Source organism: Sciurus vulgaris, assembly GCF_902686455.1.
Source record: "Sciurus vulgaris genome assembly, chromosome: 14".
Lineage (NCBI taxonomy): Eukaryota > Metazoa > Chordata > Mammalia > Rodentia > Sciuridae > Sciurus > Sciurus vulgaris.
In genome coordinates, this window is record NC_136475.1 from 57,694,046 (window position 1) to 57,710,710 (window position 16,665).

Here is a 16,665-nt window from a genome sequence, read left to right on the forward strand (position 1 = left end):
CCAGCTGGAAGGTGAAGGAACACATCCAAGAGAGGGAATATAAGTTGATTCATTAGGTTGAGAAATGTTAATGAAAGAGAAGGGCAGTTGTTCCCAAAGAAAGGCCTCAGGACTAGCAAAGTTAGTATTTTCTTGAAACTTTTTAGAAATGCAAATTCTGCAGCCTCACCCCAGAATAAATGAATCAGAAACTCTGGAAGTAGAGATCAGCAGCCTTCCAGATGATTCTGAAATACAATGCATGGTTTAGACAGTTCCTTTGACCATGTAGAGCCTCAGTTTTACAAGTAGGTACACTTGTGAAATGGTACTAATAGCTTACCTGTGGACTACCCATAACTTAAAAAATAGGTACTTATATCAGTCTGAAGATCTGCAGAGAGATAAATAGATATAGGTGTATCTGTAGATGTGGATATGAATATAGATATATAGATAAAGATATACCCTCCTCACTAGACTGTGAGTCCCTCATTTGCAGAGAATACATCATCCCAATTTATTTTTCTATATCCAGCACCCAGTAGGTTCCCAATTCATGTTTGAATAAAGAATCACATACATTTTTAAAAAAAAGTCTGAATTGTCTTGACACATCAGAAAAGAGAGGAGAGAGCAGACAATGAGACAGCACCTCCACTTGCCATGAACCAGCCCACAGGATTTGTCACTGGCCCAGAGAAAATTGTTCCAGTTCCTTCCTTAGATTTGTGCCTCTTTTAAAACAAAGGCATAATGCATGAGGCTAAAGATGGAGTCTCAGCGGCACCTCTTTTCTGGATATTGCTATTTCCAGCTTCCTTCTGCTGGGAAGCTACATTGCAATGTATATGTGCTTCCTCAGAAATGCTCTTTGTTCTGGGTTTGGTCAGCTTGACAATTATAGTTTTTTAGGCAGGTCAGTGAAAAGATGGGAAGGTAAATAGTTTCCAGTGACTTACTGAGTAAATTATCCCCCAATTTATCTATGAGTACATTGAGGCCAGGTAATTTATTAATTGGTCCGAAGCAACATTGCACTTGAGAGTCTAACTGTAATTCAGAAGGAAATGTGACTTCTGTGACTCAGGCAGCATGCTTTAATCTCTTTTATCTCTCTACATAACACTGAAAGTCAGAACATAGGTAGGGTTGTGGTCAACTAAAGAGATTATATGCATTCTATTGATTTGTTCTGCCTTGTGACAAAATCCTTCCAGAGGCTAGTTTTACCCATTAAATTCTTTAAAAGCCCTAAATCTCTTCTCTTCATTCCTATATATTTCTTTCTCTCCTTTTCTCCCCTAATCCAACTTTTAGCTCCTCTTTATTTAATGAACAATGGTCAGCATATGTTCAGGAAATATTTAGTTCTATTTCTAGTCCCTGTTTGAACTCCCATTTGGTTTTGCCCTCTGCCTGTACCTACCCAGTTAATACTTGTTTGGGTTCTCCAGTGTATTAGTCAGGGTTCTCTAGAGGAACAGAATTAACAGGAAGTATGATTATAAAAAGGGGATCTATTAGATTGACTTACACAACCAGAGGCTGGATAGTCCACAATGGCCGTCTGTAGCTTGAGAGCTGGAAGAACCAGCAGCTGCACAGTTCAAGACACACAAGCCCCAAAACAAGAAGGATCAATGGTGTTACCCTAGTCCAAGACCAAGGCTTCTGGAAACTATCTGGAGAATCACTGGCAGAAATCACTTTGGAAGAGTAAAGAAGTGAGAGTCTGATATCCTCAGACTATCGAGGCAGCGATCAAGAACCTGTTCAAGAAGAGCTGAACTTGCATCTATACCTGCTTCCTTGTTCTTCCAGCTTTTACTCCATCCTATTGAGCTGTGCTGTCCATGCTTAGGGAGGGTCTCCACTTCAGTTCGCTATCCCACATTCCGTTCATTCCTAGACTGGTCCTCATTGACATACCAGAGGTCTCTTAATCATCAGTGTATCTTAATCCAATCAATTTGATAATCCAAATTAACCATTACATAGGATTCTCCTTAGGCTACTTAATTTTTTTCCCAATAATTTTAGGGTATTGACTAAAGATTCCAATATTACCTCCCTAGTCTATTAATTCATTCCATGTCTAAATTCACACTCCCTGTGATGTGCAAGCTAGTTTACTTTCTGCTGTCCTTTCTACTTCCAGTCAGTAGAACCTCTTGGGACCTATTTACTCAGAGTCTCATGTGGATCAGTTTAGGATACCATTCTCAGGCTCTAACTTGCACTTTGAAAGGTTTTCAAGGATATTAATACTTAACTAGATTCAATAGCCATTTTTCTCTCATTGTCTTAACCTCTCAATAGTATGGACTCAATTGGTGCCATTTTGCCTCCAAAGAACTTTTGTTCTCCTGTGACACCAAGACTTCTTGATTTTCTTCTTATCCTTACTCTATGCCAACTCCTCTTTTATTCAGCATTTGAAGGCTACAGTGTCCTGGAATTGGACTTCTCCCTTCATCTCCTCTCTGATGGTACTCCTCTCTTTCACCCATGATCATAGAACATGGATTTGGGATTGTAGGAACAGTTCCACTGACATCAGGATCTAAATGGAGCTGAGTAGGGATTTCTGAAGGGTAGAAGTGAATGCCATTAAGACTGAGTAAGAAATCATGATAGTCATCTATGCATACCTATATTTATAGCAGCGCAATAACAATAAACAAACTATGGAACCAGCCTACATGTCTATCAATGGATGAATGGATAAAGAAAATGTGGTATATATACACACAATTAAATGTGACTTAACCATAAAAAGAATAAAATGGCATTTGTAAGAAAATGGATGCAACTTGAAACTATTATGTTAAGCTAAATAACCAAACTCAGAAAGACAAGGGTATATGTTTTCTCTCATATGTGGATGGTAGAGAGAAAAAAGGGAGGGAAGTTGAGGGGAAATCTCAGAAAAATAGAAGGGAGATTGGTAGACTAGGCTAAGGGGAATGGAGTGGGGGAAGGAGTAAGGGAGGACAAAGGGAGATACTAGGAAACAAAATTGACAAAATTATATTGTCATATTATGCTCATGTGTGATATGTAACAATGAATCCCACTATAATGCACCAAAAAGGGAAAGGAAATAAAGAAAAAGAGAGAAAAAACAAGAGTAAAAGTTTTGGAGAAAGAGACCTTGAAATCACCCAAAAACATACAGGCAGGAGGAGGAAAATAGCAGCTATGAGCCAGATTTCAGATCATTTGACACATTTGAAGGTGAGATTGGAGGCACGTGGGAGAACCTAATGTAGCCTAAAAGAACGGATGTCTTTGGGAACCGGGGAGCGCAACCATCTCACCTCTCAGTCTCTGATAACTTCAGTCACTACTTATTTTCTTGTATAGTCTATCTACAGTGATTTGCTGAACATACATTTATATGACACTTGATTTTATTCATCTTTTGGTAAATATGTCAAAATATATGGCTTTATGTTGTTCTGTCTTTGGCCATCTTTTAAGTTCTAGACACCGGAAGAGAAGAAACTAGGAAATATATCCTTTTAGCATTGCTCACTCACACAACCTCACACAACTAATAACTACCATCTAGCACGGATCTGGACAGGAGGGACTCAATAAGTATTAAGACTCTTGAAGAAACAGAATTATCTTTTCTATCTAGTTTGTAAAGGATTTTTTTCTTAAGAGGTCCACTGTGCCTTCTTTTCCCATAAATGATAGCCTGTTCCAATAGATCCAGTGTAGCCAGGAACTCAAGCTGGTAAAGGGGAACTGAGCGCTAAGGAATGCTGTCTTTCATTTTACTGTGAGTCTGGCCTTGATAATCCTGGTTCTTGGGAATTTTGTGCACAGAATAATCTGGGGAGGTACTTGTGTCTATGCTCAAAAAAAGTGATGAGATTCCTTCCATTTTTCTCAGCAGAACTGTTTATGGAAAGAAGGAAGGTATCATCCCAGAGAAACCAAGCCTACCATTATGGATTGAGGACATTAGTAAAGTTTTACAAAGTAGATCAACCTAAGAAATATCAGACATAGACTTTGCAGTACTCTTTTGCTTCTACCAAGTTTATATTTGTCAAATCATAATGAATAATTTCTTGGGAATAACCTCACTCATGTATTGAAAAACATGTACTACATCCCCAATATCTGCCAGACTCTGTGCTGGTTGAAGAGACAACAGAGATGAATAAAATATATGGCCTGCCTTTAAGTCTTTAAGTTCATAAGTGTGTGTATGTGTCTGAAGTCAGCCTGAGATAGAGAAGCACATAATAGGGTTGGAAAACACACAGTTATTTGATGTGAGTACTAGTATTTGGCACCTATCCCAATCTGGAATGTACTAAAAGATTCCCAGAAAAAGTGATCCTGTCAGATTTCCTTAACAAGACTCCCAAGAAATCAAAGCAAGAATCAATAAATGGGATGGATTCAAACAAAAAGCTTTTTCTCAGCAAATGATACAATCAATAATGTAAAAAGAGAGCCTACAGAGTGGGAGAAAATCTTTCCCAAACACATTTCAGATAGAGCACTACTCTCCAAAATTTATAAAGAATTTACAAAACTTTACACCAAGAATACAAAGAACCCAATCAATAAAAGGGCCAAGGAACTGGACAGACATTTTACAGAAGAAGATATAGAGGTTATTAATAGATATATGAAAAAATGTTTAACATCTCTAGTAATTAGAGAAATACAAATTAAAACAACTCTAAGATTTCATATTACTTCAATTAGAATGGCTATTATAAAGAACACAAACAATAATAGATGTTGGCTTGGATGTGGGGAAAAAGGCACACTTTTCCATTGCTGGTAGAGTTGCAAATTGGTGCATCCATAAAGAAGAATATTATGGCATTTTATCATGCTAAGTGAAATAAGTCAATCACAAAAAAAACCAAAGGCTGAATGTTTTCCCTGATAAGTAGATAATGATATATAATGGGGGTGGGAGTGGGTGATGAGAGAAGAATGGAGGAACTTTAGATTATGTAGAAGGAAATGAGAGAGAGGGGGTATGAAAAATGATGAAATGAGATAGACATCATTACCCTATGTACATGTATGATTACACAAATGGTATGAATCTACATTGTGCACAACCATAGAAATGAAAAGATGTACCCCTTTTGTATGCAATGAATCAAATTGCAATCAAATTGCAATAAAAAATGTAAAAACATAAATAAATTGTTCATGCAGTTGAATTTAAAAAATGAGTTTTTCACCAAAGGATAACAGGTTTTTCTTGTACTAAATAACATCAACAAACCTATAAGTCTTTTATATTCTTAAATCAAAAAAAAAAAAAAAAAAAGGAGTAATCCTGGGCTGAGTGTTAAGTCTTAGTAGGCAGTCAGCAGCAGAGCCAGGGGTTCTGAACAGAACTTGTGCAAGGCACAGGGTGAGAGCACAGAGCACCCTGGGAGATACCTCAGCAAGGCATATTTTCTCCTTATTCTCTATTTACATTTGAGGGTTCCAGACAGGAATGTTGTAAACTCAGCTTCCTTGTGACCATTTAGGAAGTTTCAAGATGGCTTTAGACATGATTTCACTGTGTAGATTAAGGATTAGGACTGGAAAAGACCACGGAGGAAAAAAACACTTTAGAAAAGGAATGGAACTGTAATTTATCAGGATTCATATAGAAAACAAAGTAAAGAATCTGCTCTTCTTTTTACTTCTTCCAGCCCAGTTAGAGAAGATGGGAAGTTAAGTAATACTTATATTAGTTCAGGGTTCTCCAGGAAAACAGACCAATAGGAGAAAAAAATACATGAGGAGGTTTATTATGGGGATTGACTCACACCATTATGAGGCAAAGACGTCTCAAATTGTGCCATTTGCAAGCTGGAGAACCAGAAAAACCAGGCCAAGTCTGAGTTATCCCGTAATCCATGGCAGTGGATGCTATAACTGCCAAAGCCTGAGAAGAGGGTGACCTGGGTGCAAGTACCAGATTTTAAAGAATTTCTGAAGACTGGAGAAGATAGATGCCCAGGTCAAGGAAGACACAGACAATTCACTTTTTCTCTATCTTTTTGTTTTATCCAGGTCCCCAACAGACTGGCTGATGTCTGTCCATGTTTCTTGGGGTAGATCCTCCTTACTCAGTCTACTGATTCAAATGCTAATCTCTTCCAGAAACACCCTCACATAAACACTGAGAAATAATGTTTTACCAGTTATCTAGATAGCCCTTAATCTATTCATTGATACATACAAATTAACCACCATAAGCACTTGTTTTTTCTGATAATTCACTCAATCTATGCATATTTGATAAACACACACAGCTAAAGCTCTAGTAGCAGCCCCAAGTGACATTAAAGACTTTCTTAGTTACTGCAGGCCTTCTTTGTCTCAGGAGTAATTCTATGCATTGCAGTCACAAAAACAAAGCAGGTATGTCATGAACCTTCTGAGCAATAGAACTAATCTTTTCAACCTATATCCATGCTCACTCCAGGACTGCAGACTGGGAAGACCTTAACAGCTACTTGATCCAATCCAACAGTATCAAACTGGGTATGCTCCTTTGACACTCTGAACTCTGAAGCTTCTTAAGTAAAGAACATAAGATCAAGCTCACCTAATAATTGTTGTGGACCCAAGAAAATTAATGGAATAATCCTAAATTCTCTGACATCTGTGCACTTCTGTTGCTGCCTGTTATATTGTGTTCTGTATCATTGGGAAATGTGGATGTCAGCTTTATAAGTCTAAGTGACATGAACAAATCTTCTTTCTACCCCATCTCCCATCCAGCACTTTTTGTGCATTTTGAATTTATGGCTGCATTTCTATTAGTTCCCAACAGTATTCTCTAGATTAAAGCTGCATCAGAAATTGGATTTTTTCTACTTTTGCCCCTGAAGAGTGTAATAAAAAATAACTCAATAAATCTAGCAAATTAGCAATAAGATTTCAAACTTTGGGGCATATGTGCAAATATGCTGTTGGGGGAGAAATGTAAAGCTATTGACAGCTGAACCAATCAGGTTACATATTACTATTACAAGCAGAAAGAGTGAAAGAAATGCTTCCATCAAAATTGAACCAAGTTCACCACAAGTAAAAAAATAAATGTCTCAGGGGTGGAGAATTTCATTGTTTTATTTCCTTTGTAGCTACCATGATTTTGTGTGAAGTAGAACATTTTGAAAGGTCATTTCTTAACTTTTTCTTTTACTCTAAAGTGAGAACTTGGACAGATGTAGGTTTGAGGCCATTTCTTCTCATAGACTCATTGGCTGTAGTATTTGGGCTAGAATTGGACAAATCACCTTGTCTTAACTTGTGGTCCCTTGATTGTAATAAAAGAAATACTAATTCCAAGTTCTTGAGCAGCTTTTATAAAGAGAAAATTAGGATCTTGTGCACACTCATTTATGCATATTCAGATTCTCAAGATCCACTTTAATTGAAATGAGAACTGAGGAGCAGGAGGCCATAGGTAGTTTCCTGTTTGGGAGCTATAGCTAAGTAAGTTATGACTAATCAAACTCCCTGTCTTCATCAATCCTGTTTCCCCCAAGTACTGCTCTTCCTAAAGACGGACTTATAGTGACTGTCTACAGTGGCCTTTATTGACTTCAACATCAAAGTAAAATGAAACAAATAAAACATTTTTCTCCCTAACTCTTCATACCAAAATATGCAGCCTCCGTCATGGGGGCTCAGCTTGAATGCCTCCATGCCTTTGTTTGGAACCCCACCCTGCATTCAGCACTCATTGCGCATGTACCAAGGGTTCTTAGGTTCCAGGTCCTTGAGGCGGACCTTCCCCAACAGGAAGAAGCTTCGCACTCACTCTGCTTCCAGCCTATGCGGTGCATCTCTACCATATTCCCACTTATCCCAAACCTCACTTCCATGAACGTTCTATATCATGACCTCTGAGACACATTTCCTGAGCTCACACTCATTCCTTATGCCCGCCACATCTAGTTTGTATTGTCCTTTTGTCGTTTAATAGTTTCTTCTGTGACTCGTGACATAAAATGTATTATTAGGCACATAACATTACCTTGTATATCTGTTTAATTTTTCCAGGCTACCTTATTCTTGGGGGCAAAGACATTTTCATCTCTGCTTTTAGGAATCCTTCACAAAACTTAGATAGTGCAATGTTTATATATTAGGCATTCAATGGCTATTTTTTAAAAGAAGGAAGGAATTAAATATTTCTAAATGCTCATCTACTAATCAAATCTTCACTCCTGTAGGTAAGTCTTGCAGAAGGTTACAGGCCCCATGAGACTTGTAATAGATGCCAGAGAAGTAAGGAAGAATGCTGTGGTGTACTGAATTTGTTTTATGAACTGGAAAGTTGGGTTTAGTGCCCTTGTGTGATGCGTTTTTATTATTTATGTTTAGTTGAATGTGGGTATGAAAGAAAGAGAGAGAGGAAGATGAAGAACACAGACATGCCAAAAATATAATCTAAAAAGCCTGGTTCATAAGTGTTCAGTCATTCTGGTTACTGTTTTGTTTGTTTGTTTGTTTGTTTGTTTGTTTACCTCCATAATTTTAGAATCACATTTTTCCCCTCCCTTGCCTAGTCCTACTCCTCCTCCTTTCCCAAGACCTACTACCTCTTAGTCAAATACTGCTAGTAAGAGTGATGAGCAGGAAAGAATGTCAGTTGTCAGCAGGTTGACACTTGCTGGTATAAATGCAATCTAGGAATTTGGCCCAGGATCCCAGCTCAGCTGGTAAGAGGGGATCTTGGAAGTTACAGACATAGCTGTCCTTCCTGCTAAATATTAGAAAAGATAATTTGGACCCCTTCCAAGTGGTATGCCCTGAACAAGGAATAAGGTTGACATAAATGAATTGGCAATTCAGCTGTAAGTTGGTTGATCTTATCAATAACTACAGCAGAGCAAGATTACTGGACTGTTGATGGACTTCCAGGTTTAGGGTAGAATTTAGGCCAGACAGGGGCACAGAAAAAACACTTCCCCAAATCGTCTCCAGGCTCCAGAATTTTGGAGGAAGAGAAAACAGAACAGGAAAACTATGCCTTTGACTTGGGGATCCCTCAAGTTCTGCACCTCACTGAAGGTATGCGATGAGATGTTTTGTGCATGAGATAGGCAACAAGTAAAAAGTAAAATCAAATGGAAATGTATGAGACGGTTTCAGAAACATAAGGGTTTGAGGATCAGTAGGCTTACAGGAACACATACATTTTCTTCATTTCTCAAATTTTAGAAAAATTGGTATTCCTTACTCCCTAACACTCAACTTACAAGTACCACAAACTTAGAAACAAGTGTCTAAACAGTCATGAAATTTTATTTTGTGCTTCTGGGCAATTGCAAAATGGCAAGATGTAGAATTCTCTGCATAACCAGGTGTCCAACAAAGAGAAGCCAACCATGTTTTTCAGAGAGAAAAAAAAAATCTTTCCATCTTAAAACATACAAGTCACTTCTGCTTCTGGGGTTTGCCTTTAGGGCCGGGAGTCTCTTTGTTCTAGGCTGCAGAACTTTGCACAGCCCATTTGATTATACAGATATTAAGCAAGCACTAACCATTTTTCTTAGGGGCAGCAACAGTTCTCTTTTTAGATCAGCAAATTTTTGCTAGTCTGAATTCTAAAGTGCAGTGAGCCTTAGTGATTTTTAGCAATTGGTGGAAGATGGAGGTGATGTAAGCTGGTCCCTGTCAGGTGGTAACAGCAAAGAGCTCAGCAAGGAACTGGACCTCCAAGGGACTCTGATGTCTGATTTGGGTGTATGGCCTTTCAGAATTGCATCTTTTTGCAGTAGTTGGAGGACCTAATCCATACTTTACAAGATGTTAACTCTGGAGAAAGCAGCACCCTCTCTGGAGGACGAAGCAGAGATATGGGAATGTCCACTGTAGAGCAGGCTAGAACAGGTGAACCTCAAGAAATTCAGACTCACAAGGGCAGCGGTGGCTGGCAGAAGCCAGAGGATGGCTGCAGCAGGAGGGAGCATGAGGCAGGTTTGCAGAAAGTATAAGTGTTCCATGGATGTCAACAAATTTGAAGAAGAGAAATCCAGTAAACAACTGTACTTAAGATATTCAAGGAAGTTCCCTGGATATCTTGGCTAATAACATAATTATGCCATTTTTCATAGACTCATGCTATGCAGGCATGGAACATGTAAGTTTTATCTGTAATCAGGTACCAACCCTAATAGAAGGATATTCCCCTTTCACCCAAATAACAATGCAATGTACATTCACATAGGATAAAATAAAAGTCTAAAAGTATACAAAAGATGGGGTGGAGATGTTTCCCTAGCTCACATCAAGATAATGGTGTCACCAATATTTTCTGAAGAAGAGGGTGTTAGCACTGAACACAGTGTATTACAATGTAGTTTGTTGTAATTATTCTTAAATTATTTAGTTACCTAGACATAACTCACCCCATGGAGCAGAAAAACTATAGTTGCTAACTCACAGTCATTTTATTAAGCTGATGAACTCTTGAGGTGCCTAGTAAATCCACACAAAAACTGTCTAACCAGGGATAGGAGCATAACTCAGTAGAAGAGTTCTTGCCTAGTACATGTGATGCCCAGAGTTCAATCCCCAGTACCACGAAAGAGAAGAAGAATCTAACCAAGGATTATCCTATTATTCAGGTCTCACATATTTCTAAAAGAATGTAAATCTCTCAGAAGAATGCATGACTACTTTTTTTTTTTTATTACATACTAATGAATTGGGGACTCCATCACATTCACAAATCAAGGGTCAAGCAAAGATGTAGAAATCTGGCAGGCCCAAGGCTGATAAGGAAACTATGCTATATACTTCTTGGTCATTGTTGGATACTTGCCTTTATATCACTTTTATTTTTTCACAGTTACATCGACTTCAAGAAGTAGGGCAAAATTTTGAACTATTCCCTGATTTTGAGAGCCTGACCAATAAAAGGATAGATGCCCTAAAGGCATCCTCAGGAAAAGAAACTTAAAATAAAATCAAGAAAATTGCACAAGTCCAGAAAGTTAGCTCAGACCCATTTTTCTCTGGCCAACAGGAACATGGTATAAGATATGGTGTCAAAAGTCAAGTCTTAGGAGGAGGGGGCAGGAGTATGAAAGACGGTGGACTGAGACAGACATCATTACCCTCTCTACATGTATGATGACACAAATGGTATGAATCTACATCGTGCACAACCATAGAAATGAAAAGTTGTACCCCATTTGTGTACAATGAATCAAAATACAGTCTGTAAAAGTAAAAATAATAATAATAAAAAAAATCAAGTCTTTGGTCTGTTGCTTCCTATATGTGTGTCAACTTAGACAAGCAACTTTGCTTCTCTGAGCCTCAACTTTGCAAAATTTAAAATGAAAATATTTGTAATAAACCAGTGTGTGAATTTGTTCCAAATAGTAAGTGAAATCATGTATTTGAAAAGCACTGGGAAAACTACCTTTATCATTCAGGAGAAAAAATCATCGTAAAGAAACCTGATTTGCAAGGTCAAAAGTAAACATGGAAATAAACCATTTTGCCCTTACCAGTGTAGACAAGACTGGAGAGATATTTTGTAAAAAAGAAGGACACTGAGTCCCACTGAGCAGCATTCAAAAGATCAGACTAAATAAAACCCCTTTATGTAAATTCCTCACTCCTAGCTAAGGATAGTGCAGGAGAGTCACTTGTCCTATCAGATACAGCCATTAGTGTACAAGGTATTTCTCAGTGTTTTAAAGTTTATCCCAAACCTTGGCTTGCAGCCTGTCAAGGGTCAGAAACATTGGATAGGTGAAGAATTAAGCTCTTGGGAAATCTATTGAACCAAATGTAAGTTTGAAAAGAAAGAGAAAGGAAAAAAATCTTATATAAAAACTCTTTATAGGCAACAGAGGGCATGAGCTGTGGAGGTGAGATATTTTATTTTGCCGTACACTGTCTGTAAAGCAATCTCTTCTCTTAGAAAATGATGTTTCTATTGGACTTGGAGCTATTTGTCATTCTGGGCCTCAAACAAAATATTTTTCATAAGAACATTGGAAATGCCATGCTGGATCAAACCAATGGCTCCTCTAGTCCCATGTTTTGCCTTTGAAAGTGGTACCAAGGGAGGGTTCACGAGAGGACACAGATGCTCTGTTTAAGTGGCTTTAAAACATTTTGACTGTGGCTCAGTGAGAAATAGAGTTTTCATTGTAACCCAGTACTCATACTCACACACATGCACAAAAACACACCTATACAAACTTACATATTTAAACTAACACCTTCTTTTTTCTTTTTTAGAATATTTTTAACCATTGGCCCTAACCCACTAAACTGATTTCACAATCAGTGAATAGGATCACAACTCACAGCTTGAAAAACAGTGTTCTATTTGCTGTCAGCTTCAGAGGCCTGGAATATATTTCTAACTGTTTTTCTTTAAGCCAGGGAGATCTATTACCCATGAATTTACCTAAAACCACCTTTTGGGGAAATGAGTTCTGCAAGGGTATTCAATACCCTTGGTAGTCTCCCCATTTTCACAGGTGTTTGGTTCTAGGACTCCCTTTTCCCCTGAAGGTACCAAAATCTATGTATGCTCAAGTCCCTTATATATAATGGTATAGCATCTGCACATGACCTCTGTGCATCCTCCCATACACTTTAAATTATCTCTAGATTACTTATAATATCCAAATAATGCAAATACTTGTAAATAATTGTTATTCTGTGTTATTTAGGGAAGAATGGCAAAAAACAAGCCTATACATGTTTAGTACAGATGCAATCTTTTTCTGATATTTTGATCTGCTGTTGAATTCACAGATGTGGAATCTATGATACAGAGAACTAACTACACTCACAGTATAAAGTGAACTATTACTTGTGATTCTATAGTACTTAAGGTCAGATAAATGAGATCACAATATCTAGGTGAAGAACAGTAGGCTTGACTTCTTTTTTCTTCCTCAGTGATTCTCTATGGTACAGAGGCTACTAAAAGAAGCTTATATTGGATTATACCTTATCACACTGAAAGATGTGCATTTCTACAGGGTTAATTGACTTTTAGGACAAAGACCTTCAGGCAGCGATTTATCAAATATATAAATTGTGTCCTAGATTATATTTCTCATTGATGGCTTAATATCTTATTCCATCTTTTTTTTTTTAATTTTTGGTTGTTGTTGTTATTGTTTAGTTGTAGATGGACACAATTCCTTTACTTTATTAATTTTTATGTGGTGCTGAGGATCAAACCCAGTGCCTCACACATTCCAGGCAAGCACTCTACCACTGAGCTACAGCCCCAGCCCCATCTTATTCCATCTTAACATCGTTTCTTCCATATGGTCTTGCCACATCTTATGAAGAGAGTCTACTTCTTCACTCCTTCAACTCTGGGTGGACTGTGTTTCTGCTTTGACCACTAGCGTGTATAGGAAATGACCAGTGCCAGTGACAGAAGTGACCCTTAACCAACGTGGCAGTGATACGGTTCTTGGAGATCAGAAACAGTTCCTCATGCTGAGGATTAGACATCTCAGAAACACCGAAGCAAATGCAGAGAGCAAGTTTTATTTAAGGGAAGCACAGAAGTAGCAGACTTCTCCGGAGAGAAGGGGGCCCAGAGCTGGGTACAGCAAGAGTGGGTGTGTCTTTCTCTTTTAAAGACCCCAGAACTCAGCGCCTTCTCTTCTTTGTGTAGTTCCTAAGGGCAGGAAGAGGCAGGAGCACAGGGGATAATCATTTGTGCTGGGAAGTGTGATCCTCTGAGGTGTTAGCAATCCATACAGCTGAAAAGTGTGATCCCAGAGGTTAGCTGTAAGCCATCCAATGATAACCAGACATCGTTCTTTCTAGATGCCCATCATTCATTATCTACACTGACTGCCAAACCTTCCGTTCCCTGCCTCAGTTTGTTGAGGAATGTGACATTTCCTGTCCCTATAGGCCAGGCAGGGCTGCAGGCAGATTGCTTTTAAAGAAAGCATGTGTCAGTTCAGTGGGCTCATTTTATAGGATTATTCTCTTATCCTCATGTTCTCACCGTCCTCATCCCCTTACAGCAGTGCTCTCCTCCTGCCTCTGGGAGGCCAGCCAGTGGGTAAAAATGGCAACTACTCAGAGGCCATTGTTCAGGAAGTGCAAGCTATGCTAAGGGGCCGTGGAGGACAAGATGTCTCATGGAGAGAAAGAGCAACCTAGGAGCACCAAAATGACCACAGGTAAAGCAACTGTCTTGAAAAAGATCCTACAGTCCCAGCTATGCAGTCCAACCATCCAACTCAATCCTTCCTGAATTCCTAACCCACACCAAAATTTAAACAAAAGAATACATTTTTATTTTGAACTGCTAGTTTTATAGTAGTTTGCAATGCAGAAATAGATAATCAAAACAATGATCCATGTGACATGATTCTGAAGTTCTATGAATGAACAAAAAAGATCAGACTCTGATTTACTTTTAGATCACAAAAATGTTTACTTTTCCAATAACAAAATTAATATGGACAATATAACTATAAATCACATTATGATTCATATGTTCAAAAGAGTTATATAATTTTTAGTGTAGCTCCCTTCTACTAATATTTATAACTCACTTGTATCTTTTCTTTTTTCTCACTTTTTTTTTCTTCTGGGTACTTGGTATGTGTTAAGTATTCTGCTTGGCATAGAAGAGCATAAAAGTCAGCGAGTCACCATCTTTGACCTGGAATAAGCCAGTTGATTAGAGAGACAAAGTAAAGGGATCCTTTTATTTCAGCAGGATAAGACGAATTATTCAAGAGGACTTCACAGAGGTGACTCTTGAGCTGGATCATAAAAGATGAGAGGTCAAGAAGAAGAGTTGAAGAGAAGACATGATACAGAGAGCAAAATAATGGTATCCCAATTAGAGAAAGCAGAATATTCAAAAGCAAAAAGAAGGTTTTATGAACTGGATATCTTTCTAGAGATTGATTATCAATGAACAGAGAGGAATCCTGGGGCTCAGCACATTGGGGCCATGTTAAGAAGGACTTTGGATGCCTTGCTATGGAACCTAGACTTGATCTGGAAAGGGATGAGTGTCCAAGGAGATATTTCTGAGTTCAGATGAGTCCTAAGCACTTCCACGGAAGAGCTCCAGCAGAGGAACATACAAAGCAAGCCCGAGCCCAAGGGCCCAAGTTTCCCTCTCTCACCTCTCTGCTCTGGACTAGTCCTCAACAGAGAAAAGGACACCACCAATGGCAACCCCTTCCTAGACTATTTCCCTTACCAAGATGGAAAGAAAGGAGATTCTTCTCGGGATCATTATTGATTTATTAGTGTCATATAACAGGCAGCCTAGATTTTGTCAAAAATAAAAGAAAGAAAACAGGTGGCCAAAATTACAACTCAGAGAGGCAAAGTTTGCACTGGGGATATATATTTTGAACACTAGGATATTACACTTTATCCTCATATCTAAAATTGTATTTCTATCACAATTTACAAAGCGGAAAACATAAATCACTAGTGGAGATATAACTTTCTGAGGTATGCTTACGGGGTTTTTTTCCCCCATAACACGGGATTTAGCTTTGGAATTTGCGCTTCCCTAATATTAAAGAACAAGTTTCAGCAAAAACAGGGGTGAGGACTTTTGGGTTTATGGAGTTAATCCTATTACTACTTCAATGAAGCATCTAAGTAAAGAAAAAAGCAACCAGACCAGATTGCCTGTGGCTAAATACTTTAACACAAATGGACATCACAGTCCATGGAATCCTGCTACTAGAAACAGAGGAAGGGAAGAATATTAACCTCTTCACATGCAAACCTCATGAGAGTGACAGAGGAAAATAAAATTTTTCTTGGTGGCATATAGTGCTTTATTATGATGACCCAGTCTCCAGGACTATTTAAAATTCTGAGCTCAGGTTCTCTGAGTTCTTATTCTTTTCTCATCAAAATCACTATCCCAATTTTAACTGCACTTCTCTGGAGTTAGAAAACATCATCTCACTATATTTACAGCTGGTGCATAATTACTACATGCAATATTTATCTGACAATTCATCTGTTTTCATGTATTCTGTCTAGCTGGTAAACTTATCAATAGACAAGTTTCCCAGCATCTTGTATACACTACAGTTGCTCCACTGAAGACATACTTGGCTTGTTCTTTGGGTTTCTTAAAGGGGTGGACCATATTTACCAGCCCTTCTTGAGAAGTCTCTCTTGCTTCCTATTGAGGGTGAGACTCTAATTAGACAGTTAACATCTACCTAATTATTCCAATCACTGATGTACAAGTTATATTATTAATTATTCTGTTACCTAATTTACTTAACCTCCTTATCTCACATAGTCATAGTACAATTTCAGCCTACTCAAATTGATAAATCGTATGGGTATAATACTATCCTTTTAATTTTATTTATTTTTTTATTATTCAAAAAAATGAGATACATGTTGATTCTCTATTTGTACATGGAGTCAAGGCATACCATTTGTGTAATCATAAATTTACATAGGGCAATGTTGTTTGATTCATTCTGTTATTTTTTCCCTTCCCCCCCACCCCTCCCACCCCTCTTTTCCCTCTATACAGTCCTCCCTTCCTCCATTCTTACCACCCTCCTTATCCCTAACCCTAAATCTAACCCTAAGCCTAACACTAACCCCTCCTACACTCCATTATATTTCCCCATACGCTTATCAGCGAGATCATCCGTCCTTTAGTTT